The sequence below is a fragment of the Capsicum annuum genome, chromosome 8 (genome assembly GCF_002878395.1).
Source record: "Capsicum annuum cultivar UCD-10X-F1 chromosome 8, UCD10Xv1.1, whole genome shotgun sequence".
NCBI classification, from domain to species: domain Eukaryota; kingdom Viridiplantae; phylum Streptophyta; class Magnoliopsida; order Solanales; family Solanaceae; genus Capsicum; species Capsicum annuum.
The window spans coordinates 109,862,921-109,885,564 of record NC_061118.1 but is presented as its reverse complement, the minus strand read 5'-3'; positions in this window follow the sequence as shown (position 1 = coordinate 109,885,564).

Genomic DNA, 22,644 nt, shown 5'->3' with positions numbered 1-22,644 from the left:
CTACCTCCTTTGTTCTAGTAAAGGATATAACCAGTCCTATAATACTAGGTACTACATACATCGAAACTCTCATCCCTTTTCAGGTCACTCATGTGGGAATAACTATTGAAGAAAAAAACATGTTTCTCCCATTTGACAAACCTCCCATCATAAAAGTTTTTTCTTTTTTTGAAAACAAAGAGGCTTAACTCAATTTCCTCAAAGAATAAATAACATTTGGAAGGCTACAGCAACAGCTTTAGGAATCATCCTTTAAATCTAAGGTCAAGGCCTTAGAAACAAAGATTGAAAGAGAACTATGTGCTGATTTAGCCACAGCATTCTAGAATCTCATAAAACACATCGTCAGGCTTCCTTACGAACCAAACTTTGTTGAAAAAACTATCCCAACCAAAGCCCGACCGATTCAAATGAATCATGAATTGATAATCCATTGCCAGAAGAAAATCAATGATCTTCTTCAAAAATGGATTATCTCGACAAGAAAATCACCTTGGAGTTGTGCTTCTTTTTATGTCAATAGAAATTTTGAAATCGAACGAGGAGTACTTCATTTGGTTATTAACTATAAACTTCTAAATACTGCCCTTCGATAGATTAGGTATCCTATTCGAAACAAAAAAAAATTTGCTCCAACGGCTTTATGCTGCTATAATCTTCTAAAAATTTAATCTAAATAAGCTTTTTGACAAATCCAAATTGATCCCACAGTACCATTTGGGAAATATGAATGGAACATAATGCCCTTTGGCCTAAAAAATGCCCCTTTACAATTTTAGAAAATAATGAATGATATTTTTAACCCTTTTTAAAAATTCTATATTGATGTTGTCTTACTATTTTCCACTAGCATTGACTAACATTTTAAACATTTAAGAGTTTTCTTCAATATTATCTAGGAAAATGTCTTAGTTTTGTCCAAAACTAAGTATAGTCTTTTCCAGGTCAATATTAGATTTCTCGAGCCCAATATCTATTAGGGTACTGTTACCCCGATTCAACAGTCCATCCAATTTGCTGATAAATTTCCTAATAAGATCCTTGATAAAACTCAACTCCAAAGGGTTTTAGGATGCGTCAATTATATAGAAGATTTTAACCCCGGACTTAATAATTTATTAAAACCACTCCAAGATAGATTGAAAAAGCCTCCTCCTCCGTGGACTAACATCCATGCTAATGTAGTCAAGGAAATCAAATTGAAGGCAAAAGACATCCCTTGCCTATCCCTCCTTGATCCTTTAGCATTCAAAATAGTTAAAATAGATGCATCAAACATAGGCTATGATGGCATTTTAAAACAAAATAAAAATGATAAAAAAATATATATATAATTGCATTTGCATCCAAACATTGGAATAAATCCCAACAAAACTATCAAACTATCAAAAAAGAAATTTTAGAGATTGTGTTCTGCATTTTTAAATTTCAAGATGATTTGTTAAACTAAATTTTTTTACCAAGGATAGATTCTAAAGCTGTAAAATCTATTTTGCAAAAGGAAAACAAAATCGATCCTCCAAGCATATATTTGCTAGGTGGCAAACTATTTTATCTATTTTTTATTTTGATATTGAATATATAAAAGGGAGCTTCACCTCTATACCAGACTTTCTTACTAGGAAATTCTTGCAAGGAAGATAAAAATGCCCAAAAAAAAAGAAAGAAGAAACTATGTGACAAATTTCGGCTCGTCCATCCCCAGAAGAGACCACCCAAAAAGTTGTTACCCATAGCAAAAAACTATGGTTGCATCCAAGAAACTTTCAACAATAGCAGCTGAAGCATATCAACAAAGATATCAAACCCCAGCTAATTATGTCATGCAGGGAATACCTCAATCTTTTATGATGCAAGCAAGTCCAAATCCAATATCAATTTCCAATTCCAAGAAATGGGCTGATTTAGTTAAAGAATAAGAAGAGGCTCAGTTAGCCCAATCAGTTTATATCCCATGGATAGAATATGATTTTAAACAATGGCTCTTACTCATGGGTCTTAAAGATCTGACGACCATGACAGGTGCCAACAGAAAGGATTATCTAAGAGATTTTTAAATCTTCCAGAAAATATTTTCTTCAAAAGTGGAGGCCTCAAGCCACACATCATCTTCTTATTTTGTTGTTGCTAACCGCACCATGAAAAATACAGTGAAGGTAGAAAACCCCATAAATTTTTTCATTAATTTTAAATAAAATAATTTAAAAATTTTTCCTATACCAAGTAAAACAATTTCCTCACCTATAGCACAACCAATTTCCTCTAGTAAAGGATCCTCCTCAGATGATCCAACTTATTTCAAATATGATAGTGTTTTGCCGCTAATCTAAATTGAACCTGAATATTGGCACTCCAACCCGCAAGAGGTAGCTAAACAAATACTTAGCCCTTCAGTAAATTATATCTAAACAATTCCTACCTATACTCAGAAGTTTTATGAATTTCTCCTCATAGATACCAAGTCCTATTTATTCAAACCCCACAAACATAAACAAATCCAATCTTATGTTACTCATACCACGGTTTGGATTAACAGAATAATCTCACCCAAAAAATGGGGTGAGCATCCAGGAAATATCAGTATCTTTTGATCCCCAATATTATAACTATTTTGACTATCACAGTGCGTGGATAAATACATTCACCATGCAAAATAAAACTGGCAAACATTCATGGTTTTTCCTCTAGGGAAAGCAACTGGCTTCGGAATTTCCCCAGTGGTTCCTGCACCAATGGTGGCTAATTATGGTCACAACTTTGAGATCCTCCCCCCCCCCTCAGTTCGAGAAGGATATAAATATTTTATACAGAGATTTTTTTATGATCACCAAATTCCTCTGCTTTTATAATTTTACCACAAGTTTCATATTTTGGGGATATTTTTTTCAAAAATTTGCCTTCCACTAACCAAAGAGGCAAAAGGGATATCCATGGTTAGCTCTCTAAGGCCATTGTAAATGGTACAAAAATTAGGATTCAACAAAGGCTTATGTGCTGGACATAGAAAAATATTTCTGACGTAATCTTGGATATCTGGCTACAACAGATGCTTTCTAAATCTCATTTTTACAATGTAAATCATATTAAGCCACACAATTAGAAAGGTCGTGAAACCGAGATTTTATTAAACAAATAAAAAAAATTCTCCAACAAATCAAAGTTGAAGTTCCCTGCAACCAACATTCATCAAAAAAATCTAACACAGTTGATGAAGAAGAAATTCAATCAATTTTACATCACCAATTAGTCATCAACATTGATGTCATGCATGACATCAACAATCAATTGCTAAAAAATTATGGTGGGTGGTGTACTGTAGCTCACTGTAGCAATATTGTAGCAATAATTAGTGGTGTTACTATAGCTCCACTGTAGTACTTTTACTGTAGCTTATTTTTGGCTATAAATAGCCTACTTCACTTCTTGAGAATGACACATTATTTTCTTTGGAAGAAATCTCTCTCAATAAAAATCTTGGTTTGAGTTTGCTCTCTCTCTCTGTGTGTAATTTTTAAATCTACTTTTGATATTAATATCAAAGTTCAATTTTCCTAATTGTTCCTTTTTCATTAATTTATTATCTTATCTTTTTATTATACTTATCATTTATGGTTGGCACGGCCACCTATTTTATTTAATTAATTGCATCATTAGCATATGGTTGGCCCTACAGCCTAAATTATTTATTGTATTTTCCTTTATATACTTGCATTATCTACATTTAAGTATTCATAACTTGCTTCCTTTCTTTTTTTAATTTCCCCGTATTTTACCCTCTATATCTTGGGGGGCTCACTTTGTACTTGGTATCAGAGCCAAGGAGGAAGGTAAGGATTATTATTCTTGTTATTAACTTGCTATTATATGGTATTGTCAGATCTATAATTTAAATGGTAAAACTTGAATCAATCCATTACACTTTAAAAAATCTATTTTATTAAAGGTTCATTTTGAAGATAGTACTATGTAGGTTGTTTACCTAAGCATTAATGGTTGGATTGCCGATGAAGACTTAGCGGACTTACAGATGGTTATTTATAACCTTTGGACTATCCGATGGAAGAACCTTTTAGTTAAAATTTATCTAGCTAATACAAATAGAATTGAGACAAATTCAACTTATTTACTTACCAGGTCTGACTCTCCCATATAATATTGAGTTAAATACTTGAATATTTTTCTTTATCGAACCCATTGGTCTCTTGATCCAAGGATAGGAAGTATTTAAGTTATTATTGTTGTTATTCTTAATCACTCTTTTACAATTTTTTCTATGGCATCCCTCCATTCCTTCTCTTTCCTTCTAAAAACTCCTTGTCTTCTTCATCTATTTTAATTTCCTACAATTCTCCTTATTCAAAGCCCAAGGAAGAGATTAGTTTCTCTGATTTCAGCAATCAATTGATGATTAGCAAATTCCAAGACATTCTCAAGATCAAATTTATAAAACTCCTTCTAGATGACGGTCTCTAATAAGTGAATACCATATTTCAACTGTTGAACAAACCATCCCTCTTGAATCAGATCATGAGGATATCAAACTTCTCAATCCTAGGACTATAGAGAGATGTAATCATAAGTACGATTTCCTCCACTTTGGCTTAGTCCAAATAAAAGCTAAACCTCTTTCCTAGGAAGATTTAGATACCTCTCTTATCTTTTGTCTTAGAGACTCCAGGTTTCTAGACTTCAATGATTCCTTACTAGGAATGGTTGAAACCAGCCTCTGTAATAGTCCAATTTATTTTGACTGTTTTCCAAATTTTACTGTATCCTTAAAGGATCTAAATATATTAGATTCTTTAATGGTTAAGACTTCCAACTATAAGACCAAAAATGGGTCTCTCCCAATAGCAATTATTTTTAGAGTCCAGTACAAGGCCATAAATACCGCCTTTACCTTCGGTGCTATAAAAAATAGTTATAAATGAGAAATTTTCCTCTTCCAAACTGACCTTAAAAGGTCTCACTTGTCAGTTCCCAAGACAATCATATGGGATCAGGTATCCTTACCTCAAAGTTGGATGTTGTAAGAGGAAAATCCAATAGCAAAACCTGAGAATACTATAGTTTCTTAGATCTGATAATTCTCCACTGGAGTTGTTTCTATCTTCTTTAAGAGATTTCTTAGCCAAAGGGTCTGTAGCTCCCCGTTAGTTCTTCCTGAGATACAAAAGGAGAGGAATTATGTTTCCTCATTTTCCTCTAGACTCGAGACTGTTAACTTGGAATCTAGAATTCCACTATCCAAATATTCTGTGGAAACACCTCCTACTGAAATCCATGACGATAAACCTCAATCACCAACCTACTTGGCCTTAGGTGGAGAGCTAGGGGTTTTAAGTCAAGACTTTCACATTGATAAGGAAACACTTAAAATATAATTTTATTCATATAGAAATAATTTAAAACAAACTTGGTATTTCAATCACTTCAGAAAAGATGAGAGAAAAACTATCTAAGAAATTTATAATGAATTTTTAAATTCTACCCAGAAATGAATTAATTTCTTTAAATGGTTTGTGGACTTTGTTGAGTATCATCAATTAGATTTTCCTTTTTCTAAATCAATTAATGTTTTAAAAATATGAAAAACCATACACGGTGCAGATATCAGTGCTAAACTTCCACCATCACAAGGTTTTACTATTTCTCATGTTGATAGCTTAGTCGTTGCTTCTCCTTTTAAGAGGAAATTTAAAAATGAACTTGTTACTAGCAAAGATATTAAAAATCTTTTTGAACAAAATAACTATACAAATAAGTATATTCATGCTCTTGGTGAATATTTGATTTCAAAACAATCTCTAGATCTTAAACCATCAGAGGCGTCCACTTCGTCCTCTCCATTATTCAAGCCTTACGAGATTCCTAAAACCTTTACTAGGGAACTTCAAATGCATAATTCAAAATCTTTTTCACGGCTCTCTGACCTTCAACAAAAGATCATACAAATTGAGAAATCTTTAAACCCGGTAATCCCTGATACCCCAAGTATTGCCTCATATTCTATAGTTGGGGTACTGCAATTGAGCAATTTAGAGAACATCCGTCCGTAGAAAGAATCTTCTCTTGAAATAGCTCCTATCAAAACTCAATCTTCTAATTGGCGTAAGCCACAAAAACTTTATTCAAAGCTACCCATCCGAACGTAGCATTAGAGGAGAACCTAATGTTATGTAAAATAATTACAGCCCCAATAATATCTAATAATAGAACATAGACAGTTGTTCTAAGTATAACATTGATGTTGGGTGTATTTATGCACTCTAGTGTTACTATTCTAGCTTATTTGGCCTAGTTTTAAGGATAATTCGGGTGCTTTAGGTGTGATAATGATATAAATAAGTATATAAGTTTTAAAAGTATGTGATTACAATGTTCAAAGTGTTTTCCAACAAGTTTGTACTTAAAATGAGTAATTCAGAGTTTAATCGAGGAAACTAGCATTGCTAGCTTGAGCTAGGTACTTGTCTAGTTGATCCCATTGGATTCTATTATGTTTAAAGATTATTAAGGTTTAAGTGTTTAATTATGAGTAGAATAACTTGTTGGTAATGTTCAAATCTCAATTTCATTAAGTTTAGAGGTGGAGCAATAAGTTGAAAATTAACATAAACTTGCCTAGTCTTAGCTCTTGTTTTGATTCATCGTCATGGATATTGTGTTGTGATTGTATCTAATTAGTGGTGTGTTATTATGTGGAAATCCTTCTAAGCTGAATATGATGATATTTTGATATTGAATAAGCTGGACATTAAAGAGAAACAACACCAAAAGGCATGGATAAATGGAGGAGCACTTAACACTTGGTCAAAATTTTGGAAGCAACTTCCAGAGATGGCATGTAGATAAGCCTGCGATGCCCTAGCTGGAGTGTTTCTCTATAGTAGGATCATCCCCATCTAGAGTGGTGCTCTATATCAGTCTTATCCCTCTCTGGAGCGGTGAAATAGAGCAGGCGATGCCCCCCCATTCCACTACCCAATTCTTGGTCGGTTCCTACTCCTACATGGTATTGGCATACCCTTTTGATATAAATACATCATTGCACATGTTTTAAATCATCTTGGGACGTCTTAGAACATCAAAGAGCTTCTACTACATGTTTCTTTTAAGTTTTACATTATTTCTTTAGCTTTCTTTTAGATTATATCATGTATTCAATCTTTTGGATCATGATTATGACTATAAGTGGTTAGAAACCTCCTTTCCAGGGTTAAAGCCATGAACATGAGTACTATAGTTTTGACTTAAGTTCATTTAATTTTTTTATCATTATTGGTTGTGTGTCTATCTTTGATGTAACTATTTGATAGATTGATCACCCAGAAAATACATCAGTTGTTACCCTTATGATCTCGGGAGGGGGAATAGGATGATAGAACATGGAGATGAACAAAGTATGATTCGTATTCTTTTATTAAATATGGAATTGAATTAGTGTCTAGGAAAGGTATTTACTAGATGCCTTATTTGATTGAAAGATAGTATGATAGCTTAAAGAACTTAATTGGATTATTACATCCCCGCTCAACGATGTAGTTGTAATGTCCAAATTAGGTAAAATAATTAGAGGTCAGGAGACCATAATCATGAAATTAATCCTATGAGTCAAAAACCAAGATAGCAAGTTAACGGTTCAATAACATAGTATGATTGTTCGAAGTACTTTAACCCTGGGATTTACTCCATTAGTTGTTTCAAGACTTTACTTTACGCACTGTTATTTTACTTTCAGTTAAAATTTTCAAACTTTCTTTTTTGTTACGCTTACATCAATTGAATCTAAACTGTGAACTAGAATTGAATCTTTGTTGAAACAGGTCCCTGTAGGATCAATACTGGGATTTATTTAAGGTCACTTAACTACTATTTTATTTTTAGTTTTACTTTTATATTTCTTTAGTGTTTTTAACGCTTGGTCTTGGTTCTATTTTTGCAAGAAACAGGTTTACAAAGTAGTAAGCTGGCAATGGATCAGGACTTGTTGAACCATGCTCCGAACCTAAGCAACTTTTCCATCAACGTAGGAGAGAAGCAATTCTTCTCCTCCAAATTCCGTAAATCCAAGAAGGCTAAGAGAATTATGCCATCATGGATGATGTATAAGAATCCCACAGGATAGTCAGACAAGTCGTAATCCCACTTCCAACCAATTTGACCTCCCCGTTTCAGAAGCTGACAGCTGGAGGCAATTTTGAGCTTAAACAGAATATAGTACAACTTTTTATTAGCAGTAGATAGTTCATAGGGATTTCACATGAATATCCACAGGTCTATTTGTAAAATTTCTGGAAACCAGTGACACATTTATTCCTACGAGTGTGAATACATACTATGTGAGAATGACGTTGTTCCCATTTCCATTGATTGGGGAAGCAAAAAAGTGGTTGGATATGGAACTGGCAAATTCAATCACATAATGGGATGACATGGCTCGAAAATTTCATATCTGATTTTTCCCATCTGGTAAGACTATGAGACTTTGCAGTGAGATAGTGTGCTTCAAATAGAAGCCAGATGAGAACCTTTATCATGCTTAGAAGAGGTTCATGCTTAGAAGAGGTTCAAGGCTCTTCGACTGTCCACACCATCAACAGTCCAATGAGGTACTTGCTCATACTTTTGTAGAGACTCTTGATCATAATACAAAAATACTACTACATTCAACTGCAGGTGGTTAAGATCTTAAGATGACTTATGACGAGTTGTACACCTTATTGAACCATATCACACAAGGAAATTAAAAGTGGCATTTGAAAAATATGTTTCTCCCATTTGAAAAAGCTCCCATCATAAAAGTTTTGTCCTTTTTGAAAAACAAAGAGTCTCAAATCAATTTCCTCAAGGAAGAAATAACATTTCTAAGGCTGCAACAACTGCTTCAAGAATCTTTCTTTCAATCTAAGGTCAAAGCCTCAGAAATAAAGATTGAAAGAGAACTTTGTGCTAATTTACCCACAACATTCTGGAATCATAAAAACACATAGTCAGGCTTCTTTAAAAACCTGAATTTGATGAAAAAACTATCCCTACCAAAGCCCGACCATTTCAAATGAATCATGAACTAACAATCCATTGCCAGATGAAAGTCAATGATCTTCTTCAAAAACAGATCATCTCGCCATGTAAATCACCTTGGAGTTGTGCTATTTTTTATGTTAATAAAAGTTTTGAAATTGAACAAGGAGTCCTTCGTTTGGTCATCAACTATAGACCTCTAAATACCGCCCTTCGATGGATTAGGTATCCTATTGAAAAAAAATATTTTCTCCAATGACTTTATGCTGCTACAATCTTCTCAAAATTTGATCTAAAATCAGAATTTTGGCAAATCCAAATTGATTGAAGAGATCGATATAAAACCGCTTTTATAGTACCATTCAGGAAATATTTATGGAACGTAATGCCCTTTGGCTTAAAAAATGCCCCTTTAGAAGTTCATAAAATAATGAATGCTATTTTTAATCCTTCTTAAAAATTCACAATAGTTTATATTGATGATTTCTTAGTATTTTCCACTAGCATTGACCAATATTTTAAACATTTAAGAGTTTTCTTCAATGTCATCACGAAAAATGGCTTACTTCTGTCCAAAACTAATTATAGTCTTTTCCATGTCGATATTAGATTTCTCGGGCACAATATCTATCAGGGTAATATTACCTCGATTCAACAGTCCATACAATTTGTTGATAAATTTCTTGATCAGCTCCTTGATAAAACTCAACTCCAAAGGTTTTTAGGACGTGTCAATTATATAGCAGATTATATCCCCAGACTTAACAATTTGCTAAAACCACTCCATGACATATTGAAAAAGTCTCCTCCTCCTTGGAATAACATCTATACCAATGTAGTCAAAGAAATCAAATTGAAGGCAATAGACCTCCCTTGCCTGTCCTTCCTTGATCCTCCTACATTCAAAATAGTTGAAACAGATGCATCAAACATAGGTTATGGTGGCATTTTAAAACAAAAGAAAAATGATAAAGATCATATAATTGCATTTGCATCCAAGCATTGGAATAAAGCCCAACAAAACGATCCAACTATCAAAAAAAAAATTTAGCGGTTATGTTACGCATATCTAAATTTCAAGTTAATTTATTAAACCAAATTTTTTTACTAAGGATAGATTGTAGAGCTGCAAAACCTGTTTTAAAAAAAGATGTACAAAATCTAGCCTCTAAGCATATATTTGCTAGGTGGCAAACTATTTTATCTATTTTTATTTTCATATTGAATATATTAAAGAGAGATCCAAATCCATACCGGACTTTATTACTAGGGAATTCCTGCATGGAAGATAAAAATGGCTAGAAAAAAGAAAATACTATTCCACAAATTCTGGCTTTTCCATCCCTAGAAGAGACCACCCAAAAAGTTGTTACCCCACTGCAAAAAACTATGGTTGAATCCAAGCAACTTTCAATAATAACAATTGAAGCAGATCAGCTAAGATATATAACCCCAGATAATTATGCCATGCAGGGAATACCTTAATCTCATATGATGCAAGAAATTCCAAATCCAATATCAATTTCTAATCCAAGGAAATGGGTTGATTTACTTAAAGAAGGAGAAGAAGAGGCTCAGTTAGCCCAAATAGTTTATGTCCAATGGACAAAAGATGATTTTAAACCATGGCGCTTACTTATAGGTCTTAAAGATATAACGACCATGACAGGTGCCAACAGAAAGGATTATCTAAGATATTTTTAAATCTTTCAGAAAATATTTTCTTCAAAAGTAGAGGCCTCAAGCCTCACATCATCTTCTCATTTTGTGGTTGCTAACCGCACCATGAAAAATACAGTGAAGGTAGAAAACCCCATAAATATTTTTGTTAATTTTAAATAAAATAATTCAAATATTTGTCCTATACCAAGTAAAATAATTTCCTCACCTATAGCATAACCAATTTCCTTCAGTAAAGGATCCTCCATGGATGATCCAACTTATTTCAAATATGATAATGCTTTGCCGCTAATCTAAATTGAAACTGAATATTGGCACTCCAACCCGCAAGAGGTAGCTAAACAAATACTTAGCCCTTCAGTAAATTATATCTAAAAAATTTCTACCTATACTCAGAAGTTTTATGAATTTATCCTCAAAGATACCAAGTCCTGTTTATTCAAACCCCACAAACATAAACAAATCCAATCTTATGTTACTCATAGCACGGTTTGGATTAACAGAATAATCTCAGCCAAAAAATAGGGTATGCATCCAGGAAATATCAGTAGCTTTTGATCCCCAATATTATAACTATTTTGACTATCACAGAGCGTGGATGAATGCATTCACCATCCAAAATAAAACTGGCAAACATTCATGATTTTTTCTCTAGGGGAAAGCAACTGGCTTCGGAATTTCCCCAGTGGTTCCTGCACCAATGGTGGCCGATTTATGTTCATAAGTTTGAGATCCTTCCTCCCCTTGTATGAGAAGGATATAAATATTTTACACAGAGATTTTCTGATGATCAACTAATTCCTCTACTTTTATAATTTTACCACAAGTTTCATATTTCGTGGATATTTTCTCAAAAATTTGTCTTCTACAAACTAGAGAGATAAAAGAGGTATCCATGGTTAGCTCTCCAATGCCATTGCAAATGAAACAAAAATTGGGATTCAAAAGAGGCTTACGTGCCAGACATAGAAAAATAGTTCCGACGTAATTTTGGATATTTGGCTCCAACAGATGCTTCCCAAATCTCACTTTTACAATATAAATCAATTGCACCCACACAATTAGAAAGGTCAAGAAGCTAAGGAAATTTTATTAAACAAATGAAAAAAATTCTCAAACAAATCAAAGCTGAAGTTTCAACCAACCAACATTCATCGAAAAAATCTAACACAGATGATGAAGAAGAAATGCAGTCAATTTGGCATCACCATTATTCATAAACACTGATATCATGTATGACATTAAAAACCAATTGCTAAAAAATTATTGTGGGTGTTACTGTAGCACACTGTAGCAATAATTAAAGGTATTACTCTAGTTCCACTGCAGCAACACTGTAGCACTTTTACTATTTCTTATTTTGGCTATAAATAGCCTACTTCTCTTCTTGAGTAGGACACATTAATTGCCTTGGAAGAATCTCTCTCTCACTAGAAATCTTAGTTAGAGTTTTGTCTCTTTCTCTCTCTCTTTATAATTTGTAAATTTACTTTTGATATTAATATCAAAGTTTATTTTTCCTAATTACGTATTTTTCATTACTTTGTTGTACTTATCAGTTATGGTTGGCACCGTCACCTACTTTATTTAATTAATTGCATCATTAGCATATGGTCGGACATGATGCCTAATTTATTTATTGCATTTTCCTTTATATAATTGCATTATCTACATTTAGGTATTTATTAACTGGCTTCCTTTTCTTTTGTTCTTTCCCCGTATTATACCCTCTATATCTTAGGAGGTTCGCTTTTGTGTACTTGATATCAGAGCCATTGGGGGAAGTAAAGATTATTATTCTTATTTTTAACCTGCTATTACATGGTATGGTTAGATCTATGATTTAAATGGTAAAACTTGAATCAATATATTAGACTTAGCAAAATCTACTCTATAAAAGGTTTATTTTGAAGATAGTACTGTAATCTTTCATATCTATACTGCAGATTGTTTACATAAGCATTAATGGTTGGATTGTCGATGAATACTTAGCAGACTTAAAGATGGTCATTTATAACCTTTTGACCATCTGATAAAAGAACCTTTTACTTAAAATTAATCTAGCTATTACAAATAGAATTGAGACAAGATTCCACTAATTTAATTACCAGATCTCACTCTCCCATATAGTATTGAGTTAAATACTTGAATATTTTTCTTTTTGGAACCTATTGGTATCTTGATCCAAGGATAGGAAGTTTTAAAGTTATTATTGTTGTTATTCTTAATCACTCTTTTGCAAATTGTTCAATGGCAATCCTCCGTCCCTTCTCTTCTCCTTCTAAAAACTCCTCATCCTCTTCATCCACTTCAACTTTCAACAATTCTCCTAATTAAAAGATCAAGGAAGAGATTAGTTTCTCTAATTTACAGTAATTAATTGATGACTAGCAAATTTCCAGATATCCTCAAGACCAAATTTATAAATCTCCTTCTAGATGGCAATATCTAATAAGTGACTACCATATTTAAATTATTAAACAAACCATCCCTCTTGAATCAGATCATGAGGATATCAAACTTCTCAATCCTAGGACTATAGAGAGATGTAAGCGTGGGTATATTTAACTTTATTTCGGCTTAGTCCAAATAGCAGCAAAACCATTTTCCCTAGAAGGTTTAGATACCTCCCTTCTCCTTTGTCTTAGAGACTCTAGATTTCTATACTTCAATGATTCCTTACTAGGAATGGTTGAAACTAGCCGTTGTATTGGTCCAGTTTAGTTTGACTATTTTCCAAATTTTACTGTATTCTTAAAGGATCTAAATAAATTAGATTCTTTATCGCTCAATGTTAAGACTTCCAACTATAAGACCAAATCTATGTCTCTCCCAATAGCAATTATTTTTAGAGTCCAGTACAAGGCCATGAATACCACCTTTGGCTCTGGTGCTATGAAAAATAGCTATAAAGGAGAAATTGTCCTCTTCTAAACTGACTTTCAACAATCTCACTAGTCGATTCCTAAGTCGATCTCCTGGAATCAGGTACCCATGACTTAAAGTTGGACGATTTAAGAGGCAACTCGATTAGAAAAACTTGAGAATACTACAATTTCTCAGATCCGACTATTCTCTATGAGAACTATTTCTATCTTTTTCCAGAGATCTCTTAGCCAAAGGGTCTCTAGCTGTTGGGTCTGATTATAGGTACCATCCATTCTGAACCTTGCCAAAACCTTCATCCATTATGTATAGGCCGTACCAAGGCCTGATATAAGGGTAATCCAATAGCGAATAACCTTTTCTTCCCTGCCTCCTCGACCTTCATTCCCATCCTGCAGCCAAAGTGATACCCATCGATTCTTCCAGAGATACAGACGGCTAGGAATTTTTTTCCTTATTTCCCTCTAGACTCGTGATTGTTAACTTCAAATTTAGAATTCCACAAGCTAAATATTATGTGGGAACACCTCCTCTGAAATCCATGACGATCCACCTCAATCACCAACCTATTTGACCTTTGGTGGAGAACTAGGGGTTTTAAGTCAAGACTTTCACATTGATAAGGAAACACTTAGAAGAAAATTATTTCCAGATCAATAAAATTCTATTCTAAGTGTTCCTTATCAATGTGAAAGTATTGACTTAAAACCCCTAGCTCTCCACCTAAGGCTGAATAGGTTGGTGATTGAGGTGGATCGTCATGGATTTCAGTAGGAGGTGTTTCCACAGAATATTTGGCCTATGGAATTCTATATTCGAAGTTAATAGTCCCGAGTCTAGAGAGAAATGAGGAAATAGAATTCCTGGTCATCTGTATCTCAGGAAAAACTGGCGATGAGCTAGAGACCTTTTGGCTAAGAGATATCTAGAAGAAGATACAAATAGTTCCCGGGGTGAATTGTCAGATTTGAGAAACTATAGTTTTCTCAGGTTTTTTGGTTAGAGTTTCCTTTTGCAACGTCCAACTTTGAGGCAAGGATACCTGATTCTAAGAGATCCACTTCGAAACTGACAAGTGAGACCGTTGAAGGTCAGTTTGGAAGTGTACAATTTCTCTTTTATAGCCATTTTTCATAGCACCAAATCCAAATGAGGCATTCATGGCCTTGTACTGGACTCTAAAAATAATAGCTACTGGGAGAGACCCGAATTTGATCTTATAGTTGGAAGTCTTAACATTTAGCGTTAAAGAATCTAATATATTTATATCCTTTAAGGATACAGTAAAATCTAGAAAATAGTTAAAATAAATTGGACCATTACAAAGGCTAGTTTTTGACCATTCCTAGTAAGGGATCATTGAAGTCGAGAAACCTAGAGTCTCTAAGACAAGGAGATGGGAGATATCTAAACCTTCTTGGGAAAGAGGTATAGCTACTATTTAGACTAAGATGAAATAGAGGTAATCGTACTTACACTTACATCTCTCTATAATCCTGGGATTAAGAAGTTTTATATCCTCATGATCTGATTCAAGAGGGATGGTTTGTTCAACTGTTGAAATATGATAGTCACTTGTTATAGATCGATATCTAGTAAGAGTTTTATAAATTTAGTCTTGAAGGTGTCTGGGAATTTTCCAGTCATTAATTGATGACTGCAAATCAGAGAAACTAATTTCTTCCTTAAGCTTTGAATTAGGAGAATTATAGAAAGTTGAAGTGGATGAAGAGGAGGAGGAGTTTTTAGAAAGAGAAAAAAAGGAGCAAAGGAATGCCATAGAAGAATTTGCAAAAGCATGATTAAGAATAACAACAATAATAACTTAATTGCTTCCTATTCTCGTATCAAGAGACCAGTAGGTTCCATAAAGAAAAATATTCAAGTATTTAACTCAATACTATATGGGAGAGTCAGATCTGGTAATTAATTTAGTGGAATCTTGTCTCAATTTTCTTTGTATTAGGTAGATCAATTTTAACTAAAAGATTCTTCCATCAGATTTTCCAAAGGTTATAAATAACCATCTGTAAGTCCACTAAGTCTTCATCGACAATCCAGCCTTTAATGCTTAGGTAAACAACCTACAATGTAGATCTAAAAGATCACAGCACTATCTTCAAAGTGAACCTTTTATAAAATAGATTTTGATAAGTATAAAAGATTGATTTAAGTTTTACCATTTAAATTATAGATCTGACAGTACCATATAATAGCAAGTTAAAAACAAAAATAATAATCTTTACTTCCCCCCTTGGCTCTGATGCCTTAGAAACAAAGATTGAAAGAGAGCTTTGTACTTGATGATCCGTTTTTATTTAATTTTTTTAATAAAAGCGATCACAAGTGGTCCCTTTTTAAATATTATTTTTCATTAAATTTTTTAAACAAAAGAGAATAAAAGTGGTTGATTAATTTTCTTTATCAATTTTTTAAATCAAATAAAAATTTATTTTTTTAAAGAAAAGCGACCACAACTAGTCGCTTTTAGAAATTATTTTTAATTTAATTTTTTAAATAAAATCTATCACAAATGGTCGATTTTTGTAAATAATTTTATTTTTAAATTTTTTTAATCAAAAAGCGGCCACTTTGTAAAAATATTTTAAATTTATTATTTTAAAGAAAAGCGACCACAGTCGCTTTTTCAAAATATTTTTATTTTATTTTTTTAATCCAAAATCGACCACTTGTGGTCATTTTTTTCATAAGATAATTTTTTTTAATCAAAACCTGACCAAAGATGGTCGGTTTTTTAATAATATTTTAAATTTACTTTTTAATTAAAAGTGACCACATATGGTTTCTTTTACAAAAATATCATTTTAATTTTTTTAATTGAAAATAGACCACTTGTGGTCACTTTTAATTTTCAAAAAACATAATATTTAATATCACTTTTAATTTTCAAAAAACATAATATTTAATATAAAAAAATTTGAAATGATTATTTTATAATTTTCAAATATAAAAGCAACCAAATGTAGTCGCTTTTATTTTGTGGTCGCTTTTTTGTGGTTGCAAAAGTAATTTTTTTAGTAGTTTTAATGCTGCTTTTGTTTCTTGTTGATTTTTATATGGAAACTATAAGCCTGTTTAGTTTAACTGATTAAAGTAGTTGAAAACTATCAGGTGTTGAAAAATAACTTATTGTTAAAATTGATTTTATAAACAAGCCCTAACATGATTGAGCAGGAGTGTTGAATTTGGTAATAAGTCATTACACTGTTTACTAAAAAGATTTTGATAAGTACTTTTTATTTAAAGATGACTTCAATGTCTTGAAGTTATTTGTAAGGAATAAAAATTTATTTATTTATTTATTTGCATAAAAACGATGAATAAAGAAACTAAAATAATTACATCATAAATAGTTACTATATTTTTATATCAGTATTTTGGAGATTATAAATTAAGATATAAGAGATTGAATCATAAAATACTTGGTCAATTTAGAAATGCAAGATAATAACAAAAAAATCAATTATGTTTGAATCTAGGTTCAAAATAGTTCCTCAAATATATACTGAACAATTTTAATCCATTAAAATTGTCAAAAAGTTAATATTTTTAGTAACTATCAAATACCTCACAATTTATGTCGTTTGATGGAAGCAATTTATTTTTTTGGCCACAAACAACAAGAAAGTTTCATAAAATCCTAAATTACGGTAAACGCCAAGGAAGTTTCATAAAATTCTGAATCATGCATCATAAAGAATAAGGTAGTAGCCTCAATGGAGGACAAGCTATAAAAGAGAGACATAAATGGTCCAGACATGTGTAAAGGAAATGTACAAAAGCTTCAGCACAAAGGTGTAGATTGACTATAAATGATTTTAGGAGAGGTAAAGGTACGCCAAAAAATTATTGAGGTAAGGTGATTATACATGACATGACGCAACTTCAACTTACTGAGGATATGATCTTTGTTAGGATTTTTGCCCTGATTTTCTTATTATATTTAAGTTTTACTTTTTCTTAGAAGGAAAATAAAAGTTACCATAATTACTTTTACTTTTCTTCAAAGAAAAAATATAATTCTTTTCCATATTTGGCTAACCTCTTTCTTGGAGGAAAGATTTTGGTTATCTATAAATAGAAGACCCCCTTTTCATACCATAACATAATAGCATTCACAATGTAGTCTTTTAACATTTTTGTTTTGGGGGAGATTTTCTCTCTCATTAGTTTTTAGGTTTTTTAATATTAGGTTTTATATGTAGGCTAATTGGCCAAATCATATAATAAAATTATGTTTTTTGTATTTTTTTTTCGTTGTCATCTTATTTATCGTCTCATAGTTTGCAACTAATAGCTTCCGCATAACTCCCTCTCGATTTTGAACCCAACAAGTGATATCAGAGCTTACAGTTCAATGGTCTAATGGTGTGGTGAGACTAGATTAAACAGGTTCAAAGCGGTTTCGAAATCAAGCTGCAACAATTTGGATGATAATGAAGATTTTTGTCAAAAAGCTATATATGGAGACGATTGTCAATCATATTTTCAACAATCTTTCTATCAGATATTTGAAAATAAAGTTCACTTTTAAACCTGCAAAAGGGCTCCAATATTTTTGACCCAAAAATGGCTAATATATTTTTTAACCCCAAAAGCTTCATTTTTAAATATGTCAAACAGCAGTGATATATGTAGAATATATATGAAGAACGAAGATCATGCACAAGAAGAAGGAGGATCAAGAATATTTGTGAAGAAAATCAAGCCAAAAATGGGAGATTTGTTAGGGTTTTTGCCCTGACATTCTTACTATATTTATGTTTTACTTTTTCTTAGAAGGAAAATAAAAGTTACCATAATTACTTTTACTTTTCCTGAAAGAAAAAATATAATTCTTTTCCATATTTGGTTAACCTCTTTCTTGGAGGAAAGGTTTTGGACATCTATAAATACAAGACCCCCTTCTCATACCATAACATAATAGCATCCACAATGTAGTCTTTTAAAATGTTTGTTTAGGGGGAGATTTTCTCTCTCATTAGTTTTTCTGTTTTTTAATATTAGGTTTTATATGTAGGCCAATTGGCCAAATCATATAATAAAATTATGTTTTTAGTATTATTTTTTCGTTGTCATCTTATTTATCGTCTCATAGTTTGCAACTAATAGCTTCCGCATGATGCCCTCTCGATTTCAAACCCAACAATCTTAATGCTCGGATAGGAAATTATGTAGGACATAAACAAGGGTAAAGTTAAAAGATAGTTGAGCGTATTCTCGAGTATTCTTCCATACCAGTAGCTGTAGTATTATTCTTGTAAGTATTTTTTTTATTCTAGTATTATATATTTTCCCTTGTTATTCGTTTATCAAATAATTTTAGTGTAGTTACTATCATTTTTACAATATGTTTTATTATGCCTTATGTAGTTTTTTATCTTGATTTCTTTACTCCTGTTATTTTCTCAAGCTAAGTGACTACCAAAAATAATTTAACGCCGAGTGATTAACGAAAAAAGTCTATCCCCCAAGATAGGAGGAAGGTAAGTTTACACATTATTCTTCCTAGACCCCACTTATAGAACTACGTTAGGTACATTATTCTCTAAGCAACTACAAAAAATTGTAATTTTAAAAGTAAGATCCTATTAATTATCTTCCCCCCCCCCCCCCCCCCACCCCCATAATTTTTGTCTATTTGATGGAAACTAAAAATATGAATTTTTCCATATTAAAAGACCAAAATTATTTAGAATATATTTAGGGATCGTTTGGTCCAAGGTATAAGGTACAATAATTTTAAAATAAAATACAAGATTATCTTATCATGTATTTGATTACATTTGGAGGTATTAGTTAGTTCTGGATTATTTGTCTCACCATTTATATCTTAGCGATGAGATAAGTTTTCTGATATACATGTGAGACTAATCCCCAAATAGCTAATTGATACGACCAAACTATAACTTTCTTTAAAGAAGTGTAAGCGCCCGTCATCAAATATGTAACACAACAAAGGTTGGGATTGAATCCCATAGGAAATATGGTGCTAATTAAGATGCCTGTGATTTAAGCGATTGATAGCCAACAATTTTCATTTGATAGGGATTTTTTTGTAACAATTTATAAAATAGTATTTTGGTGGTTGTTAGAAATACATTTTTAACTTTGTAGAGGTGTAAATCAGTACTGAATTTGAACTAGGATTATGATTACCATGACTAAAATCATTGTTGCTTGCCAATTATTGAATAGAATTCTCATGATCTTTGGGAGATATAAAATTATCAATGCCTATAGTTAATCTAAGTATTTTCCAACTTAATTAGGTGATTAGTTCTTTAATTCTTTCGAACTTAAAGAAACCTTGTACTTGAGTTTGATTTTATTTTGAGTTTGTCAATTTTGTTAAAGCATTAATCATTAAACGGAAAGTTAATGTCTCTGAATCCTCGTTGATAATCCATGTTTATGTTTTAATTCCTTATTTCAAGCGAATTAAACATAAGACATGTTCTACTGTTTGAAATTAATATAAATCTATTAAAATAATAGAATTATCAATAGATCCCACAATAAGTCGAATCTTAATAAAATTAATAGTCAGACAATGAATTAACCTTGGTTCCCACAACCTTAGTTGTGGGAGTTTAGCGGCTCATGAATTTAAGAAAGAGTGTAGAAGATGAATTCATAATTTATAAAGTTATGCATACAAAATTTGTAATCAACTTTAGTTCTCTTTCGAAGATCCACAACAGTTTTTCAAAGTACCAAAAACAAAATTCAAAACTTCAATACTAATCTTACAAAATAATGTCTAAGGAAAGTAGTCAAAGATAATGAGAAAATCCTACACCCCTACCGAGATGTGCTCTTGAGGTAAGACCCTTAGGGGGTTTGTCAACCCAAATACAATCCAATATCCAATACCGATCCAATATTCATAACTACTTGATAAGCCATCATTTGACAACTTTCTAGTACCTTTTAAGCATAAATTATCATGATTTTTTCATTGATTTTTGTTGATTTGATATTTACCTCATACTTAATGTTCATTTGTGTAGGAAAAGTTAAAAAGGAAAGATGAGCAAGTCTTTCAAGTCAAAATGAGATCAAATGTGAAAGTAAAAGGCCATCTGCTTTGTATCCACTTTCCACCTGCTCTCCATCTTCTTAAGCAGATCAAGGGCAATGTGAAATTTTTGTAATATTGGGTAAATGTATAATTGGGGCTTCAATAGGGGATTTTATCTCATTTTCACCATCTTTTATCTATCATCTATCACTACACACTCCTCCATCATAGCTTAGATTAGCGTTTGTAATTTCTTGGAGCTTGGACCCTAAGTTGTACTAATTTTTAGCTAGGAAGAAATTAGAGTAAATTTTAAGTAAAGAATTAGCTAATTCCATTGGAGATTTGTGGGAATTTAAAGTTTGGTTTGCATTCTTTTTATCCTTCATGAATTTTTTTGATGGAATTCATGGTTTATTTGTGTTTATTATTTTTAAGTTTTGCTAGTTCTTCCGCTTAGGATTATTCTTGAATAGGGAGCAAGTATGTGGGTTGTGATGTATTTTGGTAAATTTTAGTTTGTTGATGATGGGTTCTATTATTGCTTGATTAAATAGGTTCTGATTTGATGGGTGAAAGCCCCAAATACCCATATGTGTTTGATGGGTGAAAACTCCAAACTCTAGAAAGCTCTAAGCCATCTTTGAAAGAAAGGTTTTAGATGAACTTTAGGAACCCTCATCATCCTTGAAAGAGAGATGTGGGAACCAAAGCAATCGTAGATAATTTATGGGTATAGTTTACTAATTTTCACTATCTTAGAAATAAGGGTGAATATAAGGTTGATTATCCCTCGAGTTCCATCCTAGAAATAGGGGTGCCTATTTAAGGTATTGGTTGTCTTTAAAATCACACTCGTTGGGTACTCAAAAGGGTCAACGAGTGACATCTTTAAGGCTTTGTTAAAAAACTAGCCTTAAGGACCTGAAACCTAGCCTACCGTATCACCAACAACTAGAATTAGCATTGAATTTTTTCATACCCATGCATATCTTGCCCCTATTATGGCATAGTCCCAAGATCTACTCCTAATTGTTTACACTCTAATCATTCTTAGACTTGAATTAGGTCATTAGAAGCCCAAAATTTTTTTTCCTGATTGATACCCATTTCAAACCCCAAACCATTTTGTACTATAGGTTTGAATCTAGTTAGTAGCTCTTGTTCTGAACCTACTTAACCGTTACTCACATTATTCCTCACGGATTTAACCCCGACTACTTGTTAGGTAATTATATTGACAACGACCTTCTTACACTTAATTAGATGTGTAAGTTGAGCATTATAAAAAATGGCGTCATTTTCGGGGAATAATTTGGTGTTTTGAGTTAGTTTAGAATTTTAGCTTACTTGATTTAATTCAAACTTGTAAATATTTGTTTGTGATTTTCTTTTGCTTCTTGTGTTAGTTAGATTTTTTGTCATTTCTTGTTTACTTGTTACTATGGCATCTTGGGACTAGTATGATTTTGGTGGTAGGAAATTCTATCTTGATGGTCTATATCCATATTATAATAGACCCCACTTTTGGCAAGATTGTAGATATGCTCCCCGAAGAGAGATGTGTGCACCATCTCGATCTTATAGGGAGTATCGTTCTTCTCTATGTGGTGGTCGAGATGGATATTGTAATGATTGTCCAAATGCCCTCTACTCCCATTATGCTAACCCAATTGCTAGTTATTCTTATGACTTTGATAGAGCTTATGGTCAAGAAAATAAAGAATAAATCACCAAAAAGAGTGGCATTAAAGATATGCTTCAACTAATCTTGGATCATTTGGAATCAATGGGAGATAACATACGTGATATACATCAAGACATGAGGGCATGTAATGAGGAAAGAAAGAGGAAAGAAGAGATGGATATGGAGGTCAATCATTCAAATACCACAACCATGCCCACTCTTCTAAATGAGCTTGATATTAAGGAACCCTCGATGATTTCCCAACCAACCAAATCAACCATGAGGGATGATGCCAAGATTGAGGAAATGGTGCTAGAGTCAA